Raw genomic sequence first — 17386 nt, 5'->3', positions numbered from 1 at the left:
TCATTATAACAGACTCAAGAGGTAGGTGTTATTATTATGTCCATTTTATAGATGAGGAAACTGAGGCCCACAGAGATGAACTTGCCCACGATCATACCTACAGTAAGCATTTGAGCTGAGATTCAAACTCAAGTACTTTATGCTAGAGTCTGCATCCTTAACCACTGAATCCCACCACCTCCCAAGACAGACACCAGAAGCCTAGAGTCAGAGTTATACAAAGTGATTAATAAAATTTATAAGACTTTCTCTAGCATTTTCTAACAGGCACTGTTCTAAGCCCTTAACAAGCACTAACTTGCACAGAAGGTCAAGTGGAAGATTTGAACCCATCTTGGATCAATCTCAAGGGGCTGGCAGACCCAGCTAAAATAGGCCTCATTATCTCCTTGATTCCTCATATCTACTTTCTGAGGCTGACATTATCCCCATGAACAGTTGTGAAAACCTAGCATCAAGGAGATGATATTCCCTGCCCAAGATCACAGGAATGGGAAAGATTCACATCATGAAGCTGAGATTTGAATTCGTATCTGTCTAGCTCCAAAGCCAGGTTACCTTGGCTTCCTAAAATTCAAAGTATCCTCAAGGTGAGGAGGTGCTGGTGCCCAAAGCCAGGAGGGGGAAGTAAGCAAGTTGTTTCCAAGTTTGTCAGATTATTGAGGCAGTCACTGGCTCGTCCAAGTGACTAAATGGCATCTAAACATGTTTCAGAACCACTTAGCAGTCTTCAGAGATAGTTCCCCAAGTCTGGAGTCTATGTCCACGAAGAGTGACAGAGCACGACAGAGAAGCTGTGAATTGGACATAGCATACAGCTTCTCCAACTGACAAACAATCTCTGCCAAGTTCTCTGCTAAGGGTTGACAAATACAGCCATGGGAATGAAAGGTCTGGGAACTGGCTTGAAATGACTCCCACATTTCATTCCTAAGCTCAGAAGCCACAGTCTGTCATAAAACATTCAAGGTCTCAGCCTGGGCTGCCAGAGAGCCCAAGTGGGTGGTGGTCCCACAGGCTAAGCAATCGTCCTATAGGATTGGAGACAGGAAGAGCAGAATAACCCCACCCAACCCCCAACCCCATGCCATGGATGTAAGCTGCCTCTCAAGGATGCAGGCCCAGAGGGAGACCTGGCATGTAGAGCAGGGAAACTGAGTCAAATTTGATTATGGGCACTGAGGCATGAGGGAAGAGCTGAGGCTGAAGTTTCATGAGTGTCCCAGTTACAATTACTGCATAGTAAAACCGCCAAACTTAGTGGCTTAAGACAGAACTCCTTTATTTTTCTCATGAGCCTATCATTTAGGCAGGGTTTAGGAGGGACAGCTTATCTCTGCTTATGCAATATCAGCTGTGACAGCTCCACTAAGGTTGATGGATCCATTTTCAAGATGGCCCACCCACATGGCTGGCAATTTAGTGCTGGCTACAGTTTCCTCTCCACGTGGGCCTCTTCTCAAAGTTGCTTGGGCTTCCTCACAGCATGGTGGCTGGGTTTTAAGAATAAGAGTTCCAAGAGACAGGAAGTGGAGGCTGCCAGTTTCTTAAGGCCTGTGCCTGGAAACTGGTACAAAATCATTTGTACCGTATTCATTGGTCAAACATTCATAGAGCCCAGACTCAAGGGAAGGAGACGTAGATCCTATCATTCACTAGGAGGAGTATCTAAGAATTTTGGAGCTAAAACTACCACAATGAGAACTTTTTCTTGCATCTTATTACCACAGGGAAAGCATGGTAAAAAAGTTCATCTTTGTCTGTCTCCTCCAATTCATTATAGGAGATGGCTGCACCATTGTACGGAAGATTCAGAAACTGTCTTCAGCTTTAGTGGGAAAGTAAGATGTGATTGATTAGTGACCCCATGGACTAAGAAACGGGAAATGGAAACATATGTGCCAAGCATTTGTCATCTATTTCTCAAGGAGTGGGTCCAGACGGTGGCTCTGGAAACCACTTTCTCTGTCTTGTTTCTCTATTGCTTCAGAAACTTCATTTATTCATTCATTCATGCATGCATACATTTCTTCATTCCTACATTGACATAGCAATATTTTTAAGCACCTATTCTGTTCCAAATACAGTAGTGACGACTAAAGCAGGTATGGAAACTGTACCCATGGAACTTACATACTGTGGGGGAGTCAGACAATAAGTAGGTAAACAAACAATTACATAATTAAATTGTGATAAATGCTATGAAGGAATACTACAGTTACCTGTGCAGGAGCACAGCAAGGACATCCATTAGCAATGGACAAGCACCCATGGGACTATACAGAACCAGCTTTCAACAGTAACACTGTGTGGCAGTGAGAAGCAATGGCTACAGTAGACTGATCAGACTTTGTAGTTCTTTCTGTAGTTGGCACTGGAACTTTACTGATGCCCTAAACCCAAATTATCCCATAGGTTTTGAAAATCCAGGGATCGGTGGAGACCTAAAGAGGGAGATTTTGGCCCTTGTACAAATAAGGGCAAGTGAAGACTCAACTGGAAAATTGAGGGGCGGGGGAGGCCTTTTGTGCCCTCGAGCTAGCAAAATGGGTCATTCTGGTTATTCCAGTTTAAAAATCTCAGGCACATGACTTATACTGAGACCCTAGAGCTTGGCAAGTTGGGAATCCAGTTATAAACTGGAAAGGTTGGACAGGCTATGAAATGGGAGAGAATGGCTCAACCGAGTCTGTACTGGGGCTGGAGTTATTGACCCCTCAAGCAGGATTTTCCTTGGTAGCTGGAGAAGGTCTGAGGCTGCAGCAGATGTCAAGAGGTCTCAGTGTAGGGCTGGGAGGAAGTAGGAATAGAAACCAGGCAGAGGTTGATGGGTATTTTATGATACCATTCTTTGTTGGGCAGCCCAAAAAAATCAGAATTGAAACGGTATTGGCATATGGGCAACAAAGGCAATTGCTCTCAAACATGATAATCAGTTGAGTTTTACCTGGCTGTAAATAATGGGAAATCTAATTAAAACTACTTATGCAAAAGAGGGCATTATTGGTTCATGGTCCAAGAGTGTGCTGGCTTCAGGTGCAGCTTGATCAAGAGCTCAGAGGAGCTCACCTGATCCTAGTCCTTTGTGTCTCTTCAGTTGCTAGCTTGAGTTCCAGTTTCTATGTGGTAGCAAGATGGCAGTAGCAGATTCAGCTCTTATGTGCTTTCAGTTTTCAAGTGCAGCAGGAAAAAAAGAATCTCTTTCCCAGAATCTCAAGTAAAAATTTCATTAGATCTCATTGGCTTTGATTGGGTCAAATGCTCATCTATGAACCAACTGTTGGGGCCATAGGAATGAGATGTGCTAAGTTGGGAGTTTCATGCCCAGAGTGGAGGTGAATTCAGTTTCATCAGATTCCAGGTGGACTGACTATAGGACAGAAATATTTTTCTCTGAGGAAAATTTGGGGATGAATAATAGAAGAAGGATGAATAGATGTGGGGCCCACATGTGAGCTGCAGGGAAACACTCCATTTAGAGGTGGGAAAAGGACTGTCCCTAGGGTGCATGGGGCCCTGGACAACTGTTTTGGGGAGCCCTGCCTATATAAACAATTTGATTAGAAATGTACTATAAAATTCCTGGGTCCATGTGAAGTATAGTGATTCACTGAGATTTGGAATGATGAATACAGAAGAGGTACTAACACATTATTTTATGGTTCAACCCCACACACGAAGCTTCTTTGTGATATATCCATCTTTCTGTTCTTTACTGTCAAAGGTGCTGTTCTGGGCTAATGTCATATCTCCTACTATGAGAAAAAGGCAGCAACACTGTTACTGCTTACAATGCCGTGGCTCTTTTGGCCTTGTTTATATTGAAACAATACAGATCTTCTTGCCTCTGCACTTCTTTAATACTATTCATTTAATGCTAGTCACACCATCACTTATGAGGCTGCAACATCCATTGTGCTGTCAGTGAATACTGGCTTCCATTGCCTCTCAAAGGCAGTGCTTTATTGATAATGACCACTTCTTATAGAAATCTTACCCCAAGTATGGAGAATCTACGAATAATAATTCATTTGCTGGTTATGGTAAATTTACCATATGGAATTTTATTGTGTAAATATAGAACACATCTTCCAATCATGTCTTCTCTTGAACTTTTTGGGGCCACAAATACTGTGTTCCTAAAATGTGGTCTATTTCAAAGTCGACTTCACTCTCACCTACCACACATCGGCATAGATTAGGGGCCCATGGGTGGAGCAAGAACAGGACAGTGTAAAAGTTCCTCTTCATCCAGCACAGTTTAAGCCAACCCAGAAGAGCAGGACTTGTCATATCAATCGGAGTCAATAAAGGACATTGATAGGAAGGACCCGTGGGCATTGCAGAACAATGAGTAAGCAGAGCCACACCCAGAGGATTATCTGATGCATGACTCTGAGTCTGCAGAGGTTGGGGTTGGGGTCTAGTAGCTGAGAGCGAACAAGGTAGGGACACCTGCTGCCACCCTGCAACCTGTGGGTGCTGCAGATGAGAGATGGCACTATAGTCTGAACACAGATGGGTGAGAGCCAATGCTCAGGTCCGTACAGGTGGGTCTGGCCCAAGGGTCAGTGGTAAGCTATCAATAGCCCATGGCTCTGAACCTCTTTTGTATCTGAGGTGAATCACCCAAAATCTGTGTGTCAGTATCATTCTGGAGATGCAATCTTATGTGATACCACAAAAGAAATACCACACCAGCCATGACGCCCCAGGAGAACCCCACAGGCATGAGTCCTGAAGCTCCTCAGGTCATCTGGTTGACCCCACAAGTAAAGTAGAGACCACTCTGAAGGGGAGAAATAGGAACTGGAACCCATGTGGAGCCCAATTCAGGCTCAGGGGCCCCCACCCAGATAGCACTGCTAGCCCTAGCCAGTCTTAGCCCCTAGAGGGGCTCTTAGAAAAAATTCGAGGTAGGTGTTTCTTGGCAACCAGGACTCAACACAGGCCCAGTTCTGGACTTAGGGCACCAGACCTGAATAGCGCTGCCAGCCCCATTTGGTCTCAGACACCAGAAGGGGACTTATTTTGAGGAAGGCACTCCAAAGGGGGGTGGACCTGAGGTGTGAGCCTGGGGGCCCCACCTGTCTGGGTGGAAGTGGTCCCCACTTGTACCGAGTGGGAGCTAGCCATGTGTGGAGGCCAGATTCACAAGTTCAGCTCGACATATTTACTGAACACCTGCTAAGTGCCAAGCACCGGGTGAGGACAAATTAGAAATCCGTGAGGCCACAAGTGCACTGCATACTGAGGTGCTGCCAAAGCAATTCCCCATTGGTTACATGGCATTGCTCCACTCCTTTCCAATACATTCCAAATTGCCTGAAATGAAGAGCAACCTCATGCATCCAGGGACCTGTTTACACCTCACCGCATCCACTGTATCATTCCATTCCAATAAATATTAAATATCAGAAAACGCCGAGGTTTAGTCCATGTATTCCAGGCATTTGTTTATACCTCATTAGTTTCTAGACAATGCTATTGGGTAGAGGGTGGGGAGTGCGGAGACAGTGAGGTGCATCATAAGGCCCAACCCAGGACTGGTGTTGTCAGTTAAAACAAATTTCTTTCTATCTTCTTTCCACTCAGATTTCTTTCATACCTCACACTTTATTAAAGACTCCGCTGGTTATAAGAATGAAAAAACTATTCAAAAAATAAGACTCTTGAGTGCTCCAGTGAGGAGGCTGAGAGATCATCACTAACCAGATAACTATTGGCACTTTTGTTCCTCTGAAAAGAGGAAGCGGGGTGAGGACACGGGTCTTTTCTTGATGGACAGATCTCACATTTCCTAATAAAAGACAAAGAGAAAATGGGAACCAGAATTTGACACTGGCTTTGTGAATGCATTCTAGAGTTTAATTTCTCACAGTCTTTGTCCAAAGGGACAGCACTTCAGTAACACAGGGCACAGGTGAAGGGTCACCCCATTGTGGCTGGTCTAGGGAGAATGAGCTGGCCTCCATTTAAAGCAGTATCAAGTCTGAAAGAGCACAGAATCACCTCCTAAAAAAAAAAAAAAAAAAAAAAAAAAGCCAGACCAATAACATGGGAATCTCTGAGGGTAGGATCTGGGCACCTGTGTGCTTTGAAAGCTTCCCCTATGCTTGTCCACCATCTTGCTGCTGAGTCCATAGGAGAGAGTGTGGCTCTTGGAATAAGACAGACTTTGGTTCAAATCCTTCCACTTGAATGCTGTGTGAACCTGAGCTGTTTATTTGACCTTTATGAGACTTTCATGCCTCATCTGTACATAGGAGAAGTCATACCCACCCCACAAAGTTGCTGTGATAATTCAATAATACAATATCGGCCATGTGCCCACACAGGGCATGCCAGACAGTGAGAGTTCAGTACATCCTCATGCCCTCCTTTCTCCAGTGACACTCACTCCCATCACTCAGAAGAAAAGGGCACCTAGTAGCAAAACCTCAGCCCCCATGAGGGCTCAGAGAATACAGGTTTGAGCTGATTATTTTGGGGGAGCAACAATGCCCATGAATCAAATCTTTAATTTATTATTTTCTATTTTTAAATAAATATTTAATTATATCAGTTCTAAATGAACCATTGCTTTTTAAAAAATAAGACATTCTAAAAGAGCGCAGGTCTTCTTTGCACATCTCTCACAATCCCAGTCCATGTCACCTTTCCTAGTGTTGAATCTGGCAGGTGCCTCCCAGACCTTTTAAAAATACGCTTATGTATTTTATAGAAACCTATAAAAATATGTAATATCGTTTTATGTGTTTTTAGTAAATAAGTGGTTTTATACTGTGTATATCATTACGGAACTTCCATAGGCTACAACAACAACATTTGCAAGGTTTATCCATGTTATTACATATTGCTGAGTTAATTCCTTTTAGCTCCTCTATAACATTCCATTGTAAGGATAAGCTATGTACCATGATTTATGTAATTATTTTCTTATTGGTAGAAATTTAAATTCTTTCCGACTTCTTAATATCACCAAACTGCCAAGATCATGTTTGTACCTACCCCACATACTCCTGTGTATTTTTCGTCTTCAGAATTATTCTTCCTTTGCTCAGCAGTGGAATGAGCACTGAATCACTGTTTGTTAAATAACCCATACACTTGGGCTTGGAGTTTAATGGGCTCTGGCAGGTGGCCAGCATTAGGAGGTCTGACACATGTATCAATCAGGGGTCTTGAAATTAGCAAAATCTAGTTTGCAACACCGAAAGTGGCAGGGGGAAGTCAGACTACAGTCCTAGAAGGGTTGGTGTCTCAATTACCTATTGCTATTTCACAAGCCACACTACATCTCAGCGGCTTAAAATAACAATTTATTATTTCTTACGATTCCAAAGGATGGTCAGATGTAGCTGGGCAGTTCTTCCACGAGATGTTTGCTGGTTTCACTCAGGCATTCAGCCGGGGGTTCATCTGGGGCTGAAACATTCAAGATGGTAGCGGGCATGGCTGGAACGGCCAGGGGCTCACCCTCTAGCAGGTTAGTTGGATTACTTTCTTAGTAGCTCAGAGCTCCAAAAGAATGGAAGCTGCCAGATTTTTTAAGGTCAAAACCAAGTCACAAGGCCAGGCAAAGGAGGAGATTCCAAGCATGCATGTCCAGAATTGGGAAGTGCTGCTGGTGGCCATATTTGGAGGCAGTTTCCCACAAGAAAGAGAGTCTGGACTCTTCCTGCAGGTGGCAGCCTTTAGAGTCACCTCTATCCAGCTCTTAGGTAGAGAACTGATGGGACAGGAAAGGTGGTTGCTGATGTCTGTTGGAGTGTTCTAGCACTTGTAGAGCGAAGTCAAGAATAGTCAAGAACTGTCAAGACTTTCAAAAAGAGGGAGTTGCTGAAGGGAAGGAACCTAGAAGCGAGAGAGTGGTAGTAAGATCAGGGTCAAGATGAGCCCCTGGATGGGGAAAGAGCCAGAACCCCCCTACATGTGTAACAGAGGTGAGCCAGTGACAGTCATGCCAGGATGAACACTCATACTCTGATTTCAGCAGAGAAAGAGGAGAAGCAGCATCTCGAGACATTGCCCATCTTTCTGACCTGCCTAAGAGACCACAGGGCCTCTCCCCCCTCAACCCCCCAGGGAGGTCTCTGGTCCTCTCACCCTCTGGAACTACTTATGAGCCCCACTCTCCCATTTAGAACAAGACCATTCCTTGCATTTCAATTGTCCCCAGTCATCGAATAAGGGTATCTGTCTAGTCCTTCCTACTAATAAATATTTGAACAGCAGTTTGTTAATTTTTCTTACTCTCTGTAACAGAGATTAATTACTATTTTACATTACACTCAACTTCTATTAGTTTAGGATTTACTTCCTCAATGATACCACTGGCTTTGGGCTTGAATAAAACATTTTAACCTAGACAAGCTCATTAAATTCTTGAAGGTGAGTGGACAGCCCTAGTTTTGCAGTTTTGAAAGCAGCAATTTAAATCCATCAGGAGAGTGTCAAGCAGGGTAGGGGCTGAGGAGTGCTGGATGATGAAGGATGGAAGCCACTGGAAGGACAATCCTGTCCAGTTCTGTTGGGCTTCAGGGTACCAGAAGTAGCCCTTTCCCAGAGCCAGTCCCACCCGTATGCTAGCTTCTGACATCCCCAAAGTATTCATGGTCTTGGTCCCTAACAGCTTATCCTAACCTAAATAGGACTCCCTTTCCCAGTCTGTTCCCCATCATCCTACTTTCTGACTATCAAATCATATTTTTTAGGATCCAGTTTTACTCTTTGGACCTGACATTATCCCCGCTGAGAGTGGTAAAGTTTTCTCATCTGTAAACAGGTGTTATGACGATTATCCTGTTCACCATCATTATCATTTTAAATATCATGGTATCACTGACCCAAAGGATGGACCCTGCTTTTGAGATTTCCCCTATCACAGTCACACACCTCATCTGCAACTGTAGCACCCTGTATTGAGAACCCCTCTAGCCTAGCAGCCAACTTCCCACTCACTCCTCTCTGACCACGGACCCTGCCCCTGTGGGCTCTATTCTTCCTTCTCTTCCCTACAAGGAATATGGTATATACCCCACACACTCATGCCCATCAAATGCTGCTTGGGGGCTAAAAAGCCTAAGGAATTTCCATAGAAATGTTGAGTGTTTGGATTTTAGAAATATAGTACATAATCATACTCTCATTTTCCCGAAACACTTCAGACTCCTAGGCCCTATTTTTTAGGCTCTGATCTTAATTCTTCAGTTTGGCATTCAGCTCTGCTGATGATGGCAAAATAAAATGCTCAAGGTCATGGGCAAAAAGACAAAAAAGTAGGGAAAGTTCTAATCGACAGGAAACCACTATTCCTACAACTGTCCCAACCATCCTTCCTAATATCAGTTACAAAAACTGTTGAACGAAGTTTATAAGATGTAACTGTTGGTGTTGAATATTGATTAGCACAAACTCCTTCTTCAGTTATGGTCATTTTCCCTGCGGGTCTTTATTCTCTTTCTTTGAGGAGCCTCGGTTAACTCATCCCAGTCAACCAGAAAGGTTGTGATTATATTTTATCTCAAAAGAAAAGGGCACAGAGCCTTGATTCCTGACCTCATAGGTCCATGTGCAAATTTACCTAACTCCTCCCCAGGTTCAGCTGCAAATGAAGGGTTTACTTTAAGAGGTATATTTATGAAGCTGAAGAGCAAGAGGTACCAACTCGCCTTATAATTACATATTTCAGAGAGAAGTTTCTGGAAGAGCCCAAGAGAATCTGCTGCACCCAGATAGGCAAGTAGCTGAATTATTTTATGTTCCAAAGCACCTAACATCTACTTTATGACCGCATGGAGAGAGAAGGGGGAGAAATGCAGGGCCATACTCACAAGGACCAGAACCAGAGCCTGAGGAACATAGGAGCCCTTTCTCTCTCTTGGGGTCCAACCTTTTTCTTTCCTCTTCCCTCTGTCTAGCTTCCTCTGCTCCTATTGCCACGTCATGTCCACATGCCACTTAACTTTGTTTGGGTTCCCCCAGAAGCAGTCCTTGAGACAGAGACTCAAGTGCAAAGTAGTTTATTTGAGAGGCACCCCTAGGAAATACTGGTCAGGGAGTGGAAAAGTGAGACAGGGAAAGGAAGGGTGCATGATTATCCAGTTACCACTGTGCAGTGGGAGCTTGATGCTCCCAGAGAACTCTAGAGATGGTGTAGAACATGGGTCAGAGTTACACCACCCAAGGGGCTAAAGAACTAGGGTGTTTACCCCTGACTGCCATCAGTCATTGTTGCAAGGCTGCTCACTGGGCATTAACCCTCTGGCATTCTAGCTTTCTCTGCATGCAGGTTAAGTGCCCTCAGCAGAAAGCAGCCAGATAAAAGCCCTCAGGAAGAAAGTGGCAGGTCCCAGGTGTTTGTAGTAAATAGCGGTCAGAGCAGGAGGCCTCGCAGTTATGGTTGGTGCACCAGCCATGGCTGCTCCCTTGCCCCAGCCCAAGTGCTATGTGAATTTTCATCACTAGTGCTTGTCCTTTGTTATGGGCTGAATTGTGTCCTCCCAAAATTTATACCTTGAAGTCCTAACCCCCAGTATCCTAGAAAGTGACTGTATTTGGAGAAAGAGTCTGTAAAGAGGTGATGAAGTTAAAATGAGGCTGTTAGGGTGAGCCCTAATCCCATCCAACTGTTGTCCTTACAGGAGGAAATTTGGACACACAGAGCCCCCGGGGTTGCATGCACACAGAGAAAAGAACATATGAGGACACAGAGAGGAGGCAGCCACCTGCAAGCCAAGGGAGACAGGGCCTCAGCAGAACACTGCCACTACCATGATCTGGGACTTGTAGCCTCCAGAACTGAGAGAAATAAATTCCTGTTGTTTCAGCCACCTTCTCTGTGGTACTTTCTTCCGGTAGCTCCAGCAAACTAATTCACCTTTCCTTGGTTCTGTTTCTCCATCCTCAGAGTTGCCCCTGGTTGGCCCAGCTTATTTTTTTGAGCCAGGCTACAGGTCAGAAGTAACTGAGCCATCTTTGGGTCAAGTGTCCACGTTAGTCCAATTGGCTACTGGTGGAAAACCGAGCCAATGGCCAGGATTGTGCATGAAGACAGATCTCTAGAAAGGGAGCTTCATTGGGAAAGGCACCCCAAATTTGTCTGTATGTTGGCCTGCTTGGATAGTCCTAAGTGAGGTGGCCAGTCCTCTGTGTTTGCTTCAATCTGGGGTGTCTCTAAACCACTGGATATTTGTCCTAGAGAGAGATGCTCCGGGGAAATAAGTCAGCAAAATGTTAAGCATCTAGACACTGCTTCAGACAACTCATACCTCAGGCCACAAGTTGGCTAGTTTCCTGGCTTGGAGATTGTGACCATGAAGGCCCCAAACCCTGTCCACTAGGGCTGACTCAGAAGCTGAGAGACACGGCTCTCCTTGTCTGGAAACCAGCAGGATGTGAGCCTGACAGTTAATTAGATTAATTAGGAAACCCTGCCTTAAAATGTAATGTTGTTTTCATGAGATTTTAAAGCCTATCAAAATGTTTGCCAAGATTTAAGTCTAGTAATTAACAATCTTATAAAAATATACAAGAAAACAAGGAGCCGTTCGGGAGCTAATGAATGTGACAACTGCCAGACACACAGACAGAGGAACCTGGTTCTGGCCTTCACATGTGCTAAGTTCAAATCCCAGCTCTGCTTAAACTTGTGGCCTCAAACAAATTCCTCATCCGCTCTGATCTCATATCCTCACCTACTCAAGGAGAAGGCTGGATGAGCTCTAACCCTGGGACCAGCCACATTTCTCTGCCTCTCCCTTTCTTGTGCCTCAGAGCTCAATCCTCCTGCAGGTTCCACTGCTCTGAAGACTATTTAATCATCAAGGCCTAAGAGTCCTCACAATAGGTAGGATTCTAATGTCTCAGGGTGATCCTCAGCATCTCACTCCATGGAAGTGGACACATAAAGCTTCTGTGGCCAAAGGCCCATTTAACCATTTTACCGACAAGAAGGTTGCCTTTGGTCTCCTTTGGGGGACTTCTGCCTCACAGTTCTCAGTCCCTGTGCTTTAGAAAGAGTTGGTTCCACCCTCAGTGCTATTGGGAGAACCTGTGTCTATGCTGTAGCAGTCAGACAATTCAGTGATTTGTTCAGGGATGGTCACCTGATCCAATCAGAGCTAATGAGGCACAATGGAGAGAGAGGCTTCTCTGCTCAATTCTACTGGGATAATTTTAGCCTGGAGTATTGTTAGCAGCCATCTTAGTACTGTGTGAACTGCGAGGTGAATCCAGAGTGGAGCAAGGCTGAGTCAGGTGAGGGAGAGAAACTAGTTTATAGTAGCATTGTTTGGGCTCGTGAGTTTAGCCACTTCTTAAATTTACCCTTGGACTTTTCAATTACATGAACCAAAAAATAAATAAGCCATTCTGAGTTGAGTTTTATGATCTTGCAAACAAGAGTTCTAACAGTACATGGTGTGTTTGTGAATATAGGGACATGAGAGACAATGAGGAAGAGAAACAAAGTCATAAAAACAAAGAAAAATAGAAATAAATTTTTGGTGAAAGTACATGCTAGTATTTACACACGCCATTTCTTGTGCGTAAAATGTCAATTGCCCTCGTTTTCCCTTTGAGAATTCCTACTTACCTTCTTGAAATTCATCTTAATAGCATCTCCTCTTTCCCAGCTCCCAAGACAGAGTTAGTCACTTCTCCCTCCATACGCCTGTGGTAGGTTGACATGTGAAGTTTCTCTATATACGTTTAACCCTGGGACTATCTATATTAGACTGGGATAGACTCACAGGGCAGTCACTGGTACCTGAGTCAAACTGTCAGAAGGGAAAGAGGAAAATCCCTCCCACTGCTGTTGACAAGATTCAGCATATTACTCAATGCCCCCTTTGTAAGAACTCACATGATAAATTCCCAGAAAAAGTTGGGATGTCTTAAATATTGGTAGATTTTTTAGTGGAAAATATTAATAGTTATGGCATCTATTTGGTTTCCTTTTTGCTTTCACTAGGGGACCTAAAGCTAAATGAAACGTTCCTGTCAAGGTCACCAGTGACCTCTATGTTGTTAAATCCATGGTCAGTCCCTAGTTCTCACATCATCATCATTATTATTATTATTATTATTATTACTTTAGGCAAGGCAACCCTTGGTTGACCTCAGATTGCAGGAACCTTGTCAGTTTACAGTCTCTTATTTTTTTTTTATTTTTTATGCCTACAGCACCTGGTCTTCCTAGGTGGTCTCTCATCCAAGTACTAACCAGGTCCCACTCTGCTTAGCTTCCGAGATCAGACAGGATTGGGCTTGATCAGGGTGGCATGGCCGTAGGCAGTTCTCACACTATTAATCTCATCAGCAGCACGGACATCGAGGACCACTCTCTCCTTCTTAAAACCCTTTGTCATGTGGATTCCAGGACGCTTTACTCTCTTGGTCTTCCTCCCATCTCACTGGAAGATTCTCAGTCTTCTTTGTTGATTCCTCCTCACCTCCCCAACCCCCCAAAATAAGAAAGGTCTGGTCCTTTGTTATGTTCTCATTTGTGTCACACTACCTTAATCAGCAATCTCATCTAGATTCATGACTTTAAATAGCATCTCTATGATGATGATGCCCAAATTTATATCTTCAGCCTGGACCTTTCTCCTGAACTTTGGACCCATATGTCCAACTGCCCATTTGACATCTCTTCTTAGATATCTGTATTAGTCAGCTCAGGCCACCATAACAAGAAGCCACAGACTAAGTGCCTTAAACAACAGACATTTATTTTCTTACAGTTCCGGAGGCTGGAAGTCCAAGGTCAAGGTGCCAGCAGGGTTGGTTTCTAGTGAGATCTGGCTTATAGACAATCACCTTCTTGCTGTTTCCTCACATGACCCGTCTTCTGAGTGTGGAGAGAGAGAGAGAAAGATTGAGATCCGAGTGTTTCTTCCTAAGGACAACTGTTTATTGGATTAGGGCCCCATCCTTTTGATCTCGTCTAAGCTTAATTACCTCCTTAAAGACCCTAACTCAAATATAATTGGGGTTAGGGCTTAACCATATGAATTTTAAGGGAACATAATTCAGTCCATAACTTTATATCTAACAGGCATCTCAAACTAAATATATCCAAGATTAAATTCTTGATCTTCAAGCCTGCTCCACCCACAGCCTTCCTCATCTCAGAAAATGAAAACTCCCACCTTTTAGTTGCTCAGGCCAAAAACCTTGGGAACATTCTTGACTTCTTTCTTTTATTTCACATCCACCTCCAATTCATCAGCAAATCTTATTGCCTCTATCTTTAAAATATATCTTGTGCCCAGCTACTTCTAACTCTGTCACTGCTTCTACTTTACTGCAAGCTTTCATCGTTTCTTACCTGGATTATGACAATATTCTCCTAGATAGTTTTCCTGCTTCTGCCCTATCAGCCTCCAGTCTATTTTAATCACAGCCTCTGAAGATATGTCTTTCGAGCCATAAGTCATATTGTGCCTTCCTCTGCTCCTTTAGTGGCGCCATCATGCTTGGAATAAAAGCCAAAGTCCTTACATGGCCTACAAGGCCCCATATGATCTGTCCCCTTGTGACCTCTCTGCCCTTCTCTACTACTGAGTGACTTCACCTTATGAAAAATGACTGGTAGTCATGGGAGTTGGTAAGATCACTCAGGGGAAGGGAGTTAAGGAAGAAGAGGAGGAGAGGAGAGGAAAAGGGGCCCAGGAAAGAGTTTGGGGGGGGGGAAGTGAGCCTGAGAAGGTACAGTCAGAAGACTAGATGAGCCAGCAAATGTGAGACCACCAAAACCTGGGAGAAAGATGTCTCCAGATAGAGCTCTCTCACTAAGGGCCTACAAGGCTATACATCCCATCTTCAATTTCCCTTTCATGCCACTAAAATTTTTAAACCTTTTTAAATGATGAGCATTTATTTGTCAGGGAAGCAGTTGGCATCCAAGCCAGGTAAGGAGAAAAAATATTAGCATTTTTCAACTGGTCATTTTTTCCCCTTTTCAGCATAAGCAAGCCATAACGAGTATCCATTATTAATACATACATGTTTTATTAAAGATATAAAGACCAAAGATTAGTAACTTTAATAACTGAAATTTTTATTTTAAATTCTCCAACATTATTATTTATTGATTGGCTGGGAAATTATTTTTTTTCTTTTTTGCGATCACCAATCTGCCAATTCCTGGAGGGGAAACTGAAGTGGAGGAATCAGGGGAGCTGGCATTGACACTGACTTACTGGGGGTGTGCAGCAAAACTCTCCAAAAATGAGCACCCTCTCTTTGCCAGGCCCTGGGCCAGACATGGGGCATAAGAGGCAGAATAACAAAGGCACAACAACCCTCCCCTAACTGGGGAGGCAGAAAAATAAACAATATATGGACAATGCAATAATTTGGATGTGTATACGGAATAGAGTTGAGTGGTTAAAAGCTCTTCTCTGGAATTAGGTAGGTTTAAGTCTCAGTGCCATAACTTTCTAGCTGTGTGATCTTGGGCATGATACTTTCCCTCCCTGAGCCTCAGCTTCCCCATCAGTAAAATGGGGATGGTATAGGGTTATCATGAAGATTAAATGAGATACTAATGCATATGGCTTGCTTGGCATGGTGCTCAGCACATAATAAGCCCTCATTAAGTAGTAGCTAAGGTATTAATGGTAGTGATATTAAAATTGTTTGGGGCAGACACTCTGGGCTTTAATTTTTCCTGGAGGAGAGGGGTTAAGAGAAGCTTTCACAGAGGAGGACACATTTGAGCTAATTCTTGAAGGATAAATAGAATTTCAAAAGGCTGACAAGCTTGGGGAAGGATGCTTCAGGCAGAGAAAACAGCCAGGGAAAAGCCTGTTGGTGAGCAAGTTGGTGAGCTGTTTGGAGAAACTAAAGAGCTTGATAGGACTGGAAAATACAAAGCCGTAAAGGACTGATGGGAGGACTGATGGCTCTGAAGAAGGGTTGTGACGGTGCAGTGGGCCTTGGAGGCCAGGCAAAGGGGTCCAGTTTCACCCAAAAGGCTATGGAGGACATTGAAGGATTTTTTTTAATTGTGGCAAAACAAAACATATGTAGCAAAATTTACCATTAACCATTTTAAGTATACAATTCAGTAGTGTTGATATGTTCACACTGTTAGGCAAAAGCTCTCTAAAACTTTTTCATCTTGCAAAACTGAAACTCTATAACTGGTTGAACAACTACTCCCATTCCCCACCCCGCCCCCAGCCCAAGGCAACTGCCATTCTCCTCTGTTTCTCTGAGTTTGACTACTCTAGGTATCTCATGTAAGTGGAATCATACAGTATTTGTCCTTCTGTAACTGGCTTCACTTTCATAATGTCCTCAAGCTTCATTATATTGTTACATGTGACAGAATTTCTTTCTTTTTTAAGGCTGAATAATTCCATTGTATGTAATACCACATTTTCTTTATCCATTCATACCTTGGAAGGTTTTAAGCAAGGATGTGACCTCACTTGGTCTGTGATTCAGAACAGTCATTCTGGGGAGAGGGAAGTGTGGTTTTAAAATGAAGTGGAGGGGACAAAGTGGCAGCGGGGAAACCAGGGAGGGGCTGGCAAAATGATGGTGGCCTGGCCTCAGGAGTGGCAGAAGGCTTGAATTCCAAAGATACTCTAGAGGTAGAACTGGCAAGATTTGATAATGGTGACAAGATAATTTGTCCTAACCTTAGAAATTCAGAGGTTGCTCAGGTCTTTCCAGTATCCCCAACCCTCAAAAAGGGGAGGAAAGAGATGCTATGGTGGGTGGAAGAGTCCCAGTTCTGTAAGCCTGTTCTGTAAGTTCTGAAATCCTTCAGGAATTTCCCACCCTGCAGACTATAGCCACACTGTCTATTCCCCATTGTGTGACTGGGACATCGGGCAGGATGGTCAGCCAGCTACATGGCATTTAGGGAACACAGACCTGAGGAGAAAAAGCACTGGCCTTCTGGTCCCTGCACTATCTGTGTGACTCACTGTATGACCTTGGATGAGCCCATCCTTCTATCTGGTCCTCAGGTTAGTGCTGCTGCAAATGATGATGGTGGTGGTGGTGGTGGTGGTGGTAGTGGTGGTGGCGGCGGCCACCTCTCTTTGAGTGCTTATTTTCTGCAGGCAATCTTCCGAGTGCTTTGCAAGTGTTAGTGTGTTAATGCATTTTATTCTCCCAACACTATTATCCCTGTTGTACATATGAAGAAATTAAAGCAAGCCACTTGCCTGAGGTCAAGATAACAGGCAGAGCTAGAATTCAAATTCATGCAGTGACTCTACACCATTCCCTGGAATCCCCTGGGGAGCTTTAAAATATCAGGTTCCTAGAACCACCCAAGACCTGCTGGATCAGAGCTTCCAGTGTGGCCCTAGGCATCAACTGCTAAGACTCTCTTGGGGCTAAAGGTGGGGGTTGACAC

The 17386-nt window shown here is 43.9% G+C and overlaps 1 pseudogene; it reads right to left on the bottom strand.

Moving 5' to 3' along the window:
• Positions 1-13179: 13179 nt before the first annotated feature.
• On the bottom strand, positions 13180-13298 carry LOC111730853 (annotated as a pseudogene).
• Between the last annotated feature and the right edge of the window lie 4088 nt (positions 13299-17386).

The sequence above is a fragment of the Pteropus vampyrus genome, unplaced genomic scaffold, assembly GCF_000151845.1.
Source record: "Pteropus vampyrus isolate Shadow unplaced genomic scaffold, Pvam_2.0 Scaffold336, whole genome shotgun sequence".
NCBI lineage: Eukaryota > Metazoa > Chordata > Mammalia > Chiroptera > Pteropodidae > Pteropus > Pteropus vampyrus.
The sequence above is the reverse complement of the archived record's forward strand: the minus strand, read 5'-3'. Positions and strand labels throughout refer to the sequence as shown.